At 54.8% G+C, this 11,242-nt stretch overlaps 1 long non-coding RNA gene across 8 annotated transcripts in view; it reads left to right on the top strand.

Annotated features, from left to right (window-relative positions):
- LOC103682138 overlaps positions 1–3,604 on the top strand; it is a 12,384-nt gene extending 8,780 nt beyond the window's left edge. For 6 of the 8 annotated variants that reach the window (XR_005834609.1, XR_005834610.1, XR_573369.2 and 3 more), the window contains one exon: positions 3,345–3,604. This is a non-coding gene — a long non-coding RNA (uncharacterized LOC103682138). Of the gene's footprint in view, positions 1–3,240 lie in introns of all 8 variants that reach the window. The other 2 variants (XR_005834612.1, XR_573370.2) reach the window with 2 other exon arrangements.
- Positions 3,605–11,242: the final 7,638 nt, after the last annotated feature.

The raw sequence follows: 11,242 nt of genomic DNA, 5'->3' as shown, positions 1-11,242 counted from the left end.
GGGGGGGGGAGGGGGAAGGGGTAGGCTCATCCCCCGCCATCCACTGCCCTGCATCTCTACACGTGTGTCCCTCTGCAAAGCATCACTGTGTGTGTGTGTGTGTGTGTGTGTGTGTGTGTGTGTGTGTTTGTGTGTGTTTTTTCCCAAGTATAGCTGTGGCGTATAGGCTGGGGCCTTGGCTTGAGTCCTGGAGACGGAGGCGATTGGCAGGTCCTGGCATGTTGGCGGAGGGGTGGTCAGCAGGGCCACCTTTCTAGGCCACATCCCCTCTACCTGGAGGGAGGGGTGCCGGCTCCCCAGCCCCTGATGGCCGGACTTGCCCATGCAGCGGCTTGAGCAGTGCCCCAGGTGGGTGGAGACAGGCGGCCCTTCCTTCCTGGTTCCCAGGGGTGGGTGGTGGCGGCAGCAGCTGCCCGGAGCAGAGGGCGTGGGGAGCCCTGACCCGGCCCCTGGATTTACTGAGTGGGTGCTGGGGTGTGTGCTCTGAGACCCAAGGCCCTTGTGGGCGCTCAGGAGAAACCAGAGGCTAAAGTAGGTCTCCCCGCCCGCCTGCCTGCCGCCCTGCGGGCCCACCCAGCCCTGGCTCCCTGCCAGCGAATGCCGGGATGGTGACTCACAGAGCTGCCGAGCGTGGAGAGAAGCGCTGGGCAGGGTGGGGGGATCCCCCGCATTCTCAGCTTCCCCAGCATCCCCATCCCGACCGGGACCCTTGAGGCCACATCTCAGACAAGTCACACTGGCTCTCTCCCTCCTCCTTTTCCTCTCCCGGTGTGCCCCCCGACCTCCCCCCCCCTCTGGATTTCTGTTCTTGGCACCATGCTAGGGCAGAAGGGCGGAAATGAGTGTGGGGCGGGGAATGTCTCTGAGGTTGGAATATATTTAGGCCTGGACGAGAGAGTGTGTGTGTGTGGTACAGAGCAGACCTCAGCGCTGGCTTGGGCTGGGGTGGAGAGGGGGACCCCGAGGAGTGAGGTTCCGGGCCTGAGCCCGGGCAGGAGGCTTCTGTCTTCTCTCTCTCCAAGACGGAGCTTCCTGGTTTCCTGGGGGCAGGGGGGCGAATGAGAAAGAGTGGGAGGAACCAAACGAGGATCTAGCGGAGGACGGCCCCGCACGGGGCTAGACCAGATCATGGACAGCCGCAAAGCTGAGGCCTGGAGAGCTGGATCGGCTTTCATGAGGTTGCTCGGGAAGGAAGGGAAGGGACCAGGGTTTGCTTGCGGGCCAGCTGGCTGCGACACTGGCGTGCTGTTGCCATCTTGCTGCACGCGTCCGTTGTTCGTGGAGCAGCTCTGAGCATGGCCCGGGCCTGCGCTGGTCCAGAGGCACAATAGGCAGGAGACCAGGCAAACGGGACCAGGGTCTCCAAACCCCAGGCTGCGGGCCACCTCCTCTCGTCCTCTGCACGAGCCTCAGGTTCAGAATGGCTTCTGCATTATTAAACAGATGAAAGGAAAAGAATATTCCACGAAACATAAAAACCAGATGAAATTACAGCTTTAGCAGGCATAGCTAGTGTGTACTCAGTCATGCCCATTCATGTCCCTGTTGTCTGTGGCTGTTTTTTTTTTTTTTTTTTAATTGAGTTAAAATGCACTTACCCAAGAATTTTACCCTCGGAGCCATTTTTAAGTGTCCAGATGAGTGTATGAGTCCATTCACAGTGTTGTGCAGCCGTCCCCACCATCCTCCAGAACTCTGTAAATCTGACCCTCTGTCCCTATGCAAGACTGACCCCATTCCCCCTCCGCCAGCCCCTGGCGCCCACCACCCTACTTTCCGCCTCTGTGAACTTGACTCCTTTGGGGACCTCGTATAAAGTGGAATCCGAGAGTATTTGTCTTTCTGGGTCCAGCTTATTTCACTCATCATCATCTCAGGGTTCACCCACGTTGTAGCAGGTGTCAAAATCCCCTCCCTTGGTCAGGCTGAATACTCTTCCCTTATGTGGATGGACCACATTTTGCTTATCCATCAGTTCGTGCATGAACACCTGCTTTGCCTCCGTCTGCATTTTAGCTCTTGTCAATAATGTTGCTAGGAACGTGAGTGTGCGTATCTCTCTTTAAGACCCCGTTTTCCATTCTTTAGGGGTGTATACTCAGAAACGGCATTGCTGGGTCACATAGTAGGTCTGTTTTCAATCTTTGGAGGAACCGGCATACTGTTTGCCATGGTGGTTGACTGTTTGGCACCATTTGGCATTCCCACCAACGGTGCACAGGGGCTCTAATTTCCCCACATCCCCACCAACACCTGTTTGGGGTTTTGGGCTACTAGCCGTCCCGATGGGTGGGAGGCGCTGTCCGGCTGCTTTGTCCTCCGGCGGCCAAACGCACTTGTAGCACCAGAGACCCACAGGGCCAAGCGTATTTCCCATCTGGCCCTTTACGGGAGTTTGCCAGTCCCTGGACTGGACGGGTGGGGGGGTCCCCATCCTTGGAGACCTTGTTTTCTACTGGGGTGGGGGCACAGGCTGTGTCGAATAGTCTCGGGCACCGGTGAGCCAGCTAAAGGTAAACAGTATGAGGAAACACAATAGGGTTATGGGAGAAGGAGAGAGTTCTGGGGGGTTGGGGAGAGTGGTGGCTCATCGAGGAAGGAGTCGCAGGGGGCACCCTGGAGTGCTCGGCTCCCCTCTCCAGGCCAGGAGAGGTCTGGTGTGTTGCAGCAAAGACCCCTCATCTGGCCTCTTCCGGCCGGTTTCTCCTGGGCAGCTGGGGGCCCTGGGAGTACCTGGGGCTCTTCAGGGCCTCTGGCTCAGCAGTGTGGTGCCGGCGCGTGTAGCTTCTGACTGTGGTCGAGCCTGGGTGACGTGTCTGAGGGTTCAGGACAGCATCTTGGGGCAGTTTGACCTGGGGATTTGGAAGGTGGCAGATGGGGGGGGGAGAGAAGGAGGCTGTCCCCAGCCAGTGGCAGAGACTGAGGTGATCTGCCGTCCTCCTCATAGTCACCCCGCGCTGGCAGGCCGGATGCAGAGCCGGGCCAGCCTCCTGTACACTGTCTCTTGATCCTTAACCACGAGGACTTGTCCTGTCCTGTCCTGTTTCCTGTGCGTCTTTGTCCTCGGCGCTCCCACCCCTGGTGTTTGTAGTGCGGGCTGGGAGCAGGAGGCCGGGAGGGCAGGAGCCCCGCAGGGCGGTGGGCACATCCTTGCTGGGGATGCCGCCGTCACCCAATGGGCTGACTTCACCTTCTGGGCTGCCTTGGGAGAACTCGCACCCTGTTCCTCTGTCCCCTTAGAGCTGGACTTAAAATGTGGGACCTTTCTAGAAAACCACCAGGCTTCCCCAGAGTTCAGGAAGAAGGCGTCTATGTCCTTCTCTCTGTTTTGCTGGACTCCTCAGACTTCGCACGCCCCCCATCCCCAAACTGCGGCGTTGAAGGCGCTCCCCTTAGCCAGCCGGCTTCTCTGTCGACAGAACTGTGGTGCTGCGGACGAAAGCCGCTTCCGAATGTTGATCACTGACTGATGGATCCATTCACGCACGTCACACACATTTGCCGAGCTTGTGCAAACCATCAAGGGCTGGGTGCAGAGCTGGCCTGCTGCGTAAAAACTCAAGTCACCAGACCCTAAAGGATTAAAAACCATTGTTCAAACAAATCCCCGTATGCCCGTGTGATTCACAATCGTCACAAGGTGGAAACAACCCAGGGGTCCATGGATGACTAGATGGATAGGGGCGCCTGACTGGCTCGGTCGGTGGGGCGCGCGACTCTGGATCTCAGGGTTGGGAGTTCAAGCCCCACGTTGGGTGTAGCGATGACTTAAAATCTGGGGCGCCTAGGAGGCTCCGTCAGTTCGGCGTCGGACTCTTGATCTCAGCTGAGGTCATGATCTCAGGGTCCTGGGACCGAGACCCCACGCTCAGCATGGAGTCTGCTTGGGATTCTCTCTCTCCCTTTCCCTCTAACCCTCCCCTGGCTCGAGCTCTCTCTTTTTCTCTCTCTCAGTAAATAAATAAAATAATAAAATCTTTTTTTTTCAAGATTTTATTTATTTATTTGGCAGAGAGAGAGCACGAGTAGGCAGAGTGAGAGGGAGAGGGAGAAGCAGGCTCCCCACTGATCAGGGAGCCCGACACGGGACCCGATCCCAGGACCCCGGGATCATGAGCTGAGCCAAAGGCAGGTGCTTAACCGACTGAGGCACTCAGGCATCCCCCCCCCAAATAAAATCTTAAGAAAAAGCAAATGAATGAATCGACAATGCATTCCATTCATACTATGGAATATTATTTGGCCATAAAAAGGAATGAAGCTTGGACACAGGCTCTGACGTGGATGAAACTCGAACCGTGGTATTCAGAGAAAGAAGCCGGTCACGCACGAGAGGCCACATATCATAACTTCCTTTATAGGACATATTCAGAACAGGCCAATCGACAGAGACAGAAAGTGGATTCGTGGCTGCTGGGGGCTGGGGAGGGGGGCGTGGGGAGTGACTGCTTAACGGGTCCAAGTTCTCCTTTGGGGCTGATGGAAATATTCTGGAACTAGATAGTGAGTGGCTAGTGGTTGTGCGGCAGCGTGAGTGCAGTAAATGCTGCTGAATCATACACTTTAACATGGTTAAGGGTTAATTTTATGTTATGTGAATTTCGTCTCAACGTCAGCACGCTGGGTTCAAATGAAAGGATTTGGTGCCTGTGGGAGGCAGTGCGGGCTCACCCCTGCTCTTCTGGGCACCCGAGTCTTCCGTCCCTGTAGCCCATACGTGCAAGTGCAGCAGGCCTTCGGGCTGTGGGGACGGTGCCTCCTGGGTGCCTGCCCCTGGGAGCCACTCAGAAACGGAAGTCTCAGGACGCTGGGGAGAGCAGAGCCGCAACGTAGACCAGGTGGCTAACAGTGGTCGCCCAGGTGGGAGGGGAGACGGGGTCAGGGGCCACTTTGATCACGAGCCCACAGAATGACAAGGGATGACAAGGGTATCTTTTTTTTTTTATGGAAATCTGAGGTCATTTTTTAAAAAGATTTTATTTATTTCTTTGACAGAGAGAGCACAAGCTGGGGAGACAGGCAGAGGGAGAGGGAGAAGTAGGCTCCTGCCGAGCAGGGAGCCCGATGTGGGGCTCGATCCCAGGACCCTGGGATCATGACCTGAGTCGAAGGCAGACGCTTAACCGACTGAGCCACCAGGCGCCCACCACAATCTGTAGAAAGAGGCTTGTGGGTCCATGGAATGGGTCATCCTACTCACTTGGTTATTAAAATAATCCTCCTGTGCAGAGGTCACCCTTTGGTGAGTGTCAGTCCGTTCGGGCTGCTGTGATGAAAATTCCGTAGGCCATGTGGCTTTTGAACAACAGACATTTGTTTCTCATCGTTCTGGAGGCTGGAAGCCTAAGATCAAGGCGCTGGCAGATCTGGTTCGTAGACCAGATTTTTTCGCTGTGTCCTCACGTGGTAGAAGGGACTGGGAGCTGTCTGGGGTCTCCCTGTAGTTCGTGGCAACTCCAGTGATCTCAGCACCTCCCCAAGTCCCCGCCTCCTAGTACCGTTACTTTGGGGGTTAGGATTTCAACATATGACTCTGGAGGTGGGGGTGGGGGGTGCATAACCATTCCGACCAGAGTAGTGTGCATTCACACAGGACACAAAATCATTCAGAGACGTCTACGCACACAGCTCCCTCCCAGACTTCCCAGGCATGGATTTTCCAATCATTTTCCTTTCAAGTCACTGACCATCCAGCCAAACCTTGGCCACAGCCCACGAATCAGCATATGATTGCACATCCGGCCCTTTCTCCTTCCAGCCAAAATGAACAGCCAGGTGCCCTGCTGGGAGTTCTGCCCGCGGGGACGGTTTCCCTTCACAACCGTCCTTCCAGAATGTTCCGGGAAGGGATGTGGTGCTGCAGCTGCCAGCTTTCAGGTGGTGCCTACAACCCCCAGCAGGACCATCTGTAACCCCTGTCTGAATTTTCTCCTCCTTAACTGATTATAGTGACCTCCCCGTGAAGCTACAGGGGCAGGATGGGAGAGAGGAGGAGGCAAGGGGGGGGGGGACGACTCTGTACCACGTGACCTTTTGCTCATAACATTGTGGATTTGTATGCTCCTCATAGTGACATATTTTTAAAAACCTGGATCAGGGACGCTTGGGTGGCTCAGTTGGTTAAGCGTCTGCCTTGGGCTCAGGTCTCAGGTCATGATCCCAGGGTCCTGGGGTTGAGCCCCACATGAGGCTCCTTGCTCAGTGGAGAGCCTGCTTCTCCCTCTGCCTGCCATTCCCCCTGCTTGTGCTCTCTCTCTCTCTCTCTGATGAATAAATAAATAAATGAAATCTTTAAAAAAATATAAAAATAAAAACCTGGATCATCCTTCCAGACTCCCTGATACGGTATTAGAAGGAGCCGATGGGGGGCGAGAGGTGGTGTTGGAACCTTCCACAGCCTTGCTTTGCTAAATGCAGCCGCTGCCGTTTCTGCACAGCCTGCAAGTTGAGAATGGCCTTTTCAATTTTAAATGGTTGGGGAAGAAAAACCACGATGTGAAAATTAGATGCAATTCAAATTTCGGTGTCCAAGGGAGTTGGAGGGACAGGACAGATGTTGTTTAAGGGTACAAACTGGCTCGGAGTAGAAGATAAGTCCTGGAGAGCTAACGCACAGTGGAGTGACTATAGACAACAATATCGTATTATAACCCCAGACTTACTAAGAGACTGGAAGTCTTAATTATTCCAGCTACTAAAAAGAAATGATAATTATGGGATGTGATACAGGTGCTAATTATCACTACAACGGCAATCGTATTACAATATTTAAATATACCAAATTAGCCTGTTGTACACCTTGATTTCACACAACATTGCATGTCAAGGATCTCTCAATGGAAGAATTCGGTGTCCACAGATAAAGTTTTATTGACACCATAGCTGTGCTCATTCATTCACCTGTCATCTCTGGCTGCTTTTATTCCAAGTAGCAGAATTGAATCATTGCCACAGGGACTCCCTGGCCCATGAAGCAGAAAATATTTCCTGCCTGGCCCTTTTGGCAAGTTTGCAGATCCCTCTGCCCTACGGGGCCTGGGACCCCAACAGCAACCTGCCTCGGACTGGGGGCTTCCTGCCGTGTTTCCTCAGTGAAGAGGTGGCCGGGATTTGGAGTCTGCGTGGAGTGGCTGTGGGACACACAGGGGACCAGCAGTCACACTGGGAAGAGGAGGATGAGGATGGTCCCCAGGGGCAGGGGACATCTGGGCCTTCAAAGTGGAGCGGGATTGAGCACTGGGATGGGCCGGCTGGTGGTGGGCACAGCTGGGGCGCAGGGTAATGGCTCTGCCCCCAGCTGGCAGACGCTTAACCGACTGAGCCACCCAGGCGCCCCTCTTCCTTCCTTCCTCCCTCCCTCCCCTCCTTCCTCCCTCCCTCCCTGCCTTCCTTCTTTCCTCCCTCCCTCCCTCCTTTCTTCCTTCCTTCTTTCTTCCTTTTCAACAAAATACATGTAGCACTAAGTTAACCTTTATTTGTTTGTTTGTTTATTTATTTATTTAAGTGAGCTCTACACCCAGTGTGGGACTTGAACTCATGGCCCTGAGATCAAGACTCAAGAACCTCTACTGGCTGAGCCACCCAGGCACCCCTAACTTAACCATTTTATTTTATTTAAAAAATTTGTTTAAAAAAGATTTTATTTATTTGACAGAGAGAGACAGCGAGAGAGGGAACACAAGCAGGGGGAGTGGGAGAGGGAGAAGCAGGCTCCCTGCCGAGCAAGGAGCCGATGCGGGGCTCAATCCCAGGACCCTGGGGTCATGACCCGAGCTGAAGGCAGACGCTTAACAACTGAGCCACCCAGGCGCCCCTAACTTGACCATTTTAATGTGAGCAATGGCCTGGCGTGTAGCACCTTCACTCTGTTGCCCAGCCACCCCCCCCCCATCCATCTCCACAACATTCCCATCGCGCCAAGTGACCCTGTAGCCATCAGTCGCCACTCTGGTCCCCACTGTCCCAGCCCCCAGTGTGTTCTCTGTCTCTAGGCTACTTGCCCGTGCAGGACATGCCGTATCAGTGGGATCATGGACATGTGGTCTTCTGCGTCCGGCTTCTTTTAGTTGGCATGTTTTTGAGATTCATCACGTCGTAGTGTGAATCAAAACGTTTCTCTTCTGGCTGAATACTTTGTCGTACGGCTAGACCGCGGTCTGTCTAGCCGTTCGTCCATTGATGGACATGCGGGTTGTTTTGTTTTCCCTTTAGCCAATGACCTTTTTGTGTATGTGCGTGTGTTAAAAGATATATAATATAAAATTTACCATTGTAGGGGCGCCGGGGCGGCTCAGTCAGTTATGTGGCTGCCTTCGGCTCAGGTCATGATCCCAGGGTCCTGGGATCGAGCCCCATGTCGGGCTCCTTGCTCTGCAGGGAGCCTGCTTCTCCCCTGCCTGCCACTCCCCTTGCTTGTACGTGTTCTCTCCCCCTCTCTCGGTGTCAAATAAATACAATCTTTAAAAAAAAATTTGCCATTGTAACCATTTATTTTTACTTTTTAAAATTGTCATACGGGACACATAAGATTTACCATTTTAACCATTCTTAAGTGAAGGTGCAGTGGCTTTGCAGACATTTACGTTGTCATGCAGCCATCATCACCATCCATCTCCAGAACTTTCTCATTTTCCCAAACCGAACCTCTGTTTCCATGAAACACTAACTCCCCTTTCCCTCCCTGAGCTTGTGCTAATCACTGATCCACTTTCTGTCTGTAAGTCAGTGAGCTTTTACAAATGGAAGTCTGATCATGCCAGCTCTCCTGAGCCTTCAGTGGCTCCCTACCACCCTCAGGATAAAGACCAAAGAGTCCCCAGGAGGATGCACTTTGCATCTTGGTCCTCTCAATTTGCTCCTTTTCAGTCTCACGGACACCTGCCCTTCCCCTTCTGAGGAAGGTCGACCTTTCTACAGTGCTTAGGACTGCTTCCTCACAGCGTATACCCTCGTTATAATTCATTATTTCCATGCTTTTTTCCTTTAGTTTGTTGATGTAGGTCTCTGGATGTGCTCTCTGCCTCCTCCATCTGACTGGACGGTATGGGCAATGCCGTCTTACTCGCTACCGTGCATCCCGGGCTCCTGGGCCTGGGCCTGACACATAGTTGGTGCTCAACATAGAGCAGAAGGAATGGCAGAAAGTGCTGGTGCGGGAGGGCCGAGGGAGTGGTCGGCTGCCCAGGGTGGTGGGCAGACTGAGGCGGGAGGTGGATGCCAGGAGGCTCTGGGTGGGTGTGGGGCGCTCATGGGCTGCAGGATGGGTGGGTGGATGAGCAGAGAATGGGGCTGGCTGGGTGGAGGAAGCAGAGGAGAAGCCGGGGGCATGGAGAGGTGCCCCCCCCACCCCCTGGGCAGAAGCGTAGCTGGCAAGTGGAGTCTGGGGGCAGTGGGACTGGGAAAGCAGATGGACGATGCTGTTGTATCCGGGGCCATCCTGCATGTGAGGGGCCAGTGCCGGGCTGGAGCCCTATCAGGATGTCCCCGTGTCCTCAATTCGAGGTAAGTTCCTGGGGCAGCCTCAACCCACCTCGCTGGGTGGGGGGGGGGCATTTGCACAATTTGCAATTTCTGGGGCTCAGCTTTGGCCAAGGAGAGAGGCCTGTTTAAAGTCAGACTTGGCTTTCCCCCAACTGGCTGGCCTCCTTATGCCTGATGCTAAATGCTGGCTTGTCACAGTGTGTGCAGCAGGCACCCGCCTGCACCTCTCCGGGGGGTGTGTTTGCAGTGCTAGGGGCAGTATGGGGGCGGCATCTCTTAGCAAGCCAGTGGCCCCTCCCCACCCCGGCCGCCCCCCCCCCACGGTTCTTTTTATATCTCACGTTTACAGGGAGCCTCAAACATCTGAGCCCGCGAGGGAAGGGGCGGCAAGGCGGAGAGGCAGGGATGTCTGAACCCAGCGTGGAGGGAGGCTGGCTGGGTCAGGGGCGGCCCCTGGCTTCCTTCCATCAGTCCCCGAAGCATCAGATGGTGCCGAGCTATATTTAAAGGCTGCTCTCTCCGCCTCCACTGCGGGGTCCTCACCAGGATGAATGAGTCAGAAGGAGGCCTGGTGTGGCCCCGAGGGCTGGCCGGGTCTGCCCTGAGAAGCTGGGGACATCTCCCCAGGAAGCAATCCCCTAGCAGCCCTGTTGACTTGAGGTCTCCCTGGCCGGGCTTCGCATCAAAGCCCCGGGTCCGACCCCCGACTCGGGAATGCACAGGCAGCTGACGAAGGCCCACGGTGGCTCCCTGGCCTTCCGCAGTGGCCTTTGCAGCCTGCAACTTCTGTGGGATTCCCAAGGCCCCTGCCTCCTCCCAGGGGCACACAGCCCATCTTCTTGCTTTGTAACGTCATCATGTGCTACCGTGCTTGGCAACGCGCCCTCACGTCCTTCCTATTTTACCCCCATCGTGTTGATCCCCCAGGTTGGGGTGTATCTTCGTCAGCTCCAGCTGCTATAACAAAATGCTGGGGACCAAGGGACTTCTAAACAACAGACCTTGATTTCCCGTAGCTCTGGAGGCTGGAAGTCCAAGATCAAGGAGCCAGCAGGTGACGTATCTGGTGAGAGCGCTCTCCCTGGCTCAGAGATGGCGTTTTCTCACTGCGCCCTCACCAGGCAGAGAGGCCGAGGGAGCTCTCTGGGGTCTCCTTTATAAGGGCCCGGCTCCCATTCACAAGGGCTCTCCCTCGGGATCTAATCGCGCCTCATAATAGCATCACCTTGGGGGTTAGGGCGTCAACGTACGAATTGGGGGTGGGGTGGGGACACATTCACAGCAGGATGTGTGCATGTGTGGGCTAGATGCAGCAGAACAGGGATTGGAGGACAGTCTGGCCCCCCCCCACAGCTGTGCGGGCATCACTGACTTACCCCAGGCCAAGCCCACAGATAGGCCACTCATGGAGGGGGTGAGCCCCCAGGCATGATCCCAACAGTGCGAGACCGCACCTGTGCTGTCCACGACAGTCGCCATGGGCCACATGTGGCTCTTGAGCACTGTTGAAGCATAGCTGGTGCGCAAAACACACAGGTTGGGTTTTAAAAACTTACTAGAACACAATGTAAAAGACCGTAGTATTATTTGTGTTGGTTACATGTTTCAGTGGTTATATTTTGGATTTGTTGTATTAAATGAATGTATTATTTAAAATAATTTCACCATCCCCCGGGGCGCCTGGTGGCTCAGTCGGTTAAGTGTCTGCCTTCAGCTCAGGTCATGATCCTGGGTTGCTGGGATCGAGCCCCGCGTCGGACTC

Source organism: Ursus maritimus, unplaced genomic scaffold (genome assembly GCF_017311325.1).
Source record: "Ursus maritimus isolate PB19 unplaced genomic scaffold, ASM1731132v1 scaffold_14, whole genome shotgun sequence".
Classification (NCBI taxonomy): Eukaryota; Metazoa; Chordata; class Mammalia; order Carnivora; family Ursidae; genus Ursus; species Ursus maritimus.
This window is presented reverse-complemented; position numbering and strand designations above follow the sequence as displayed.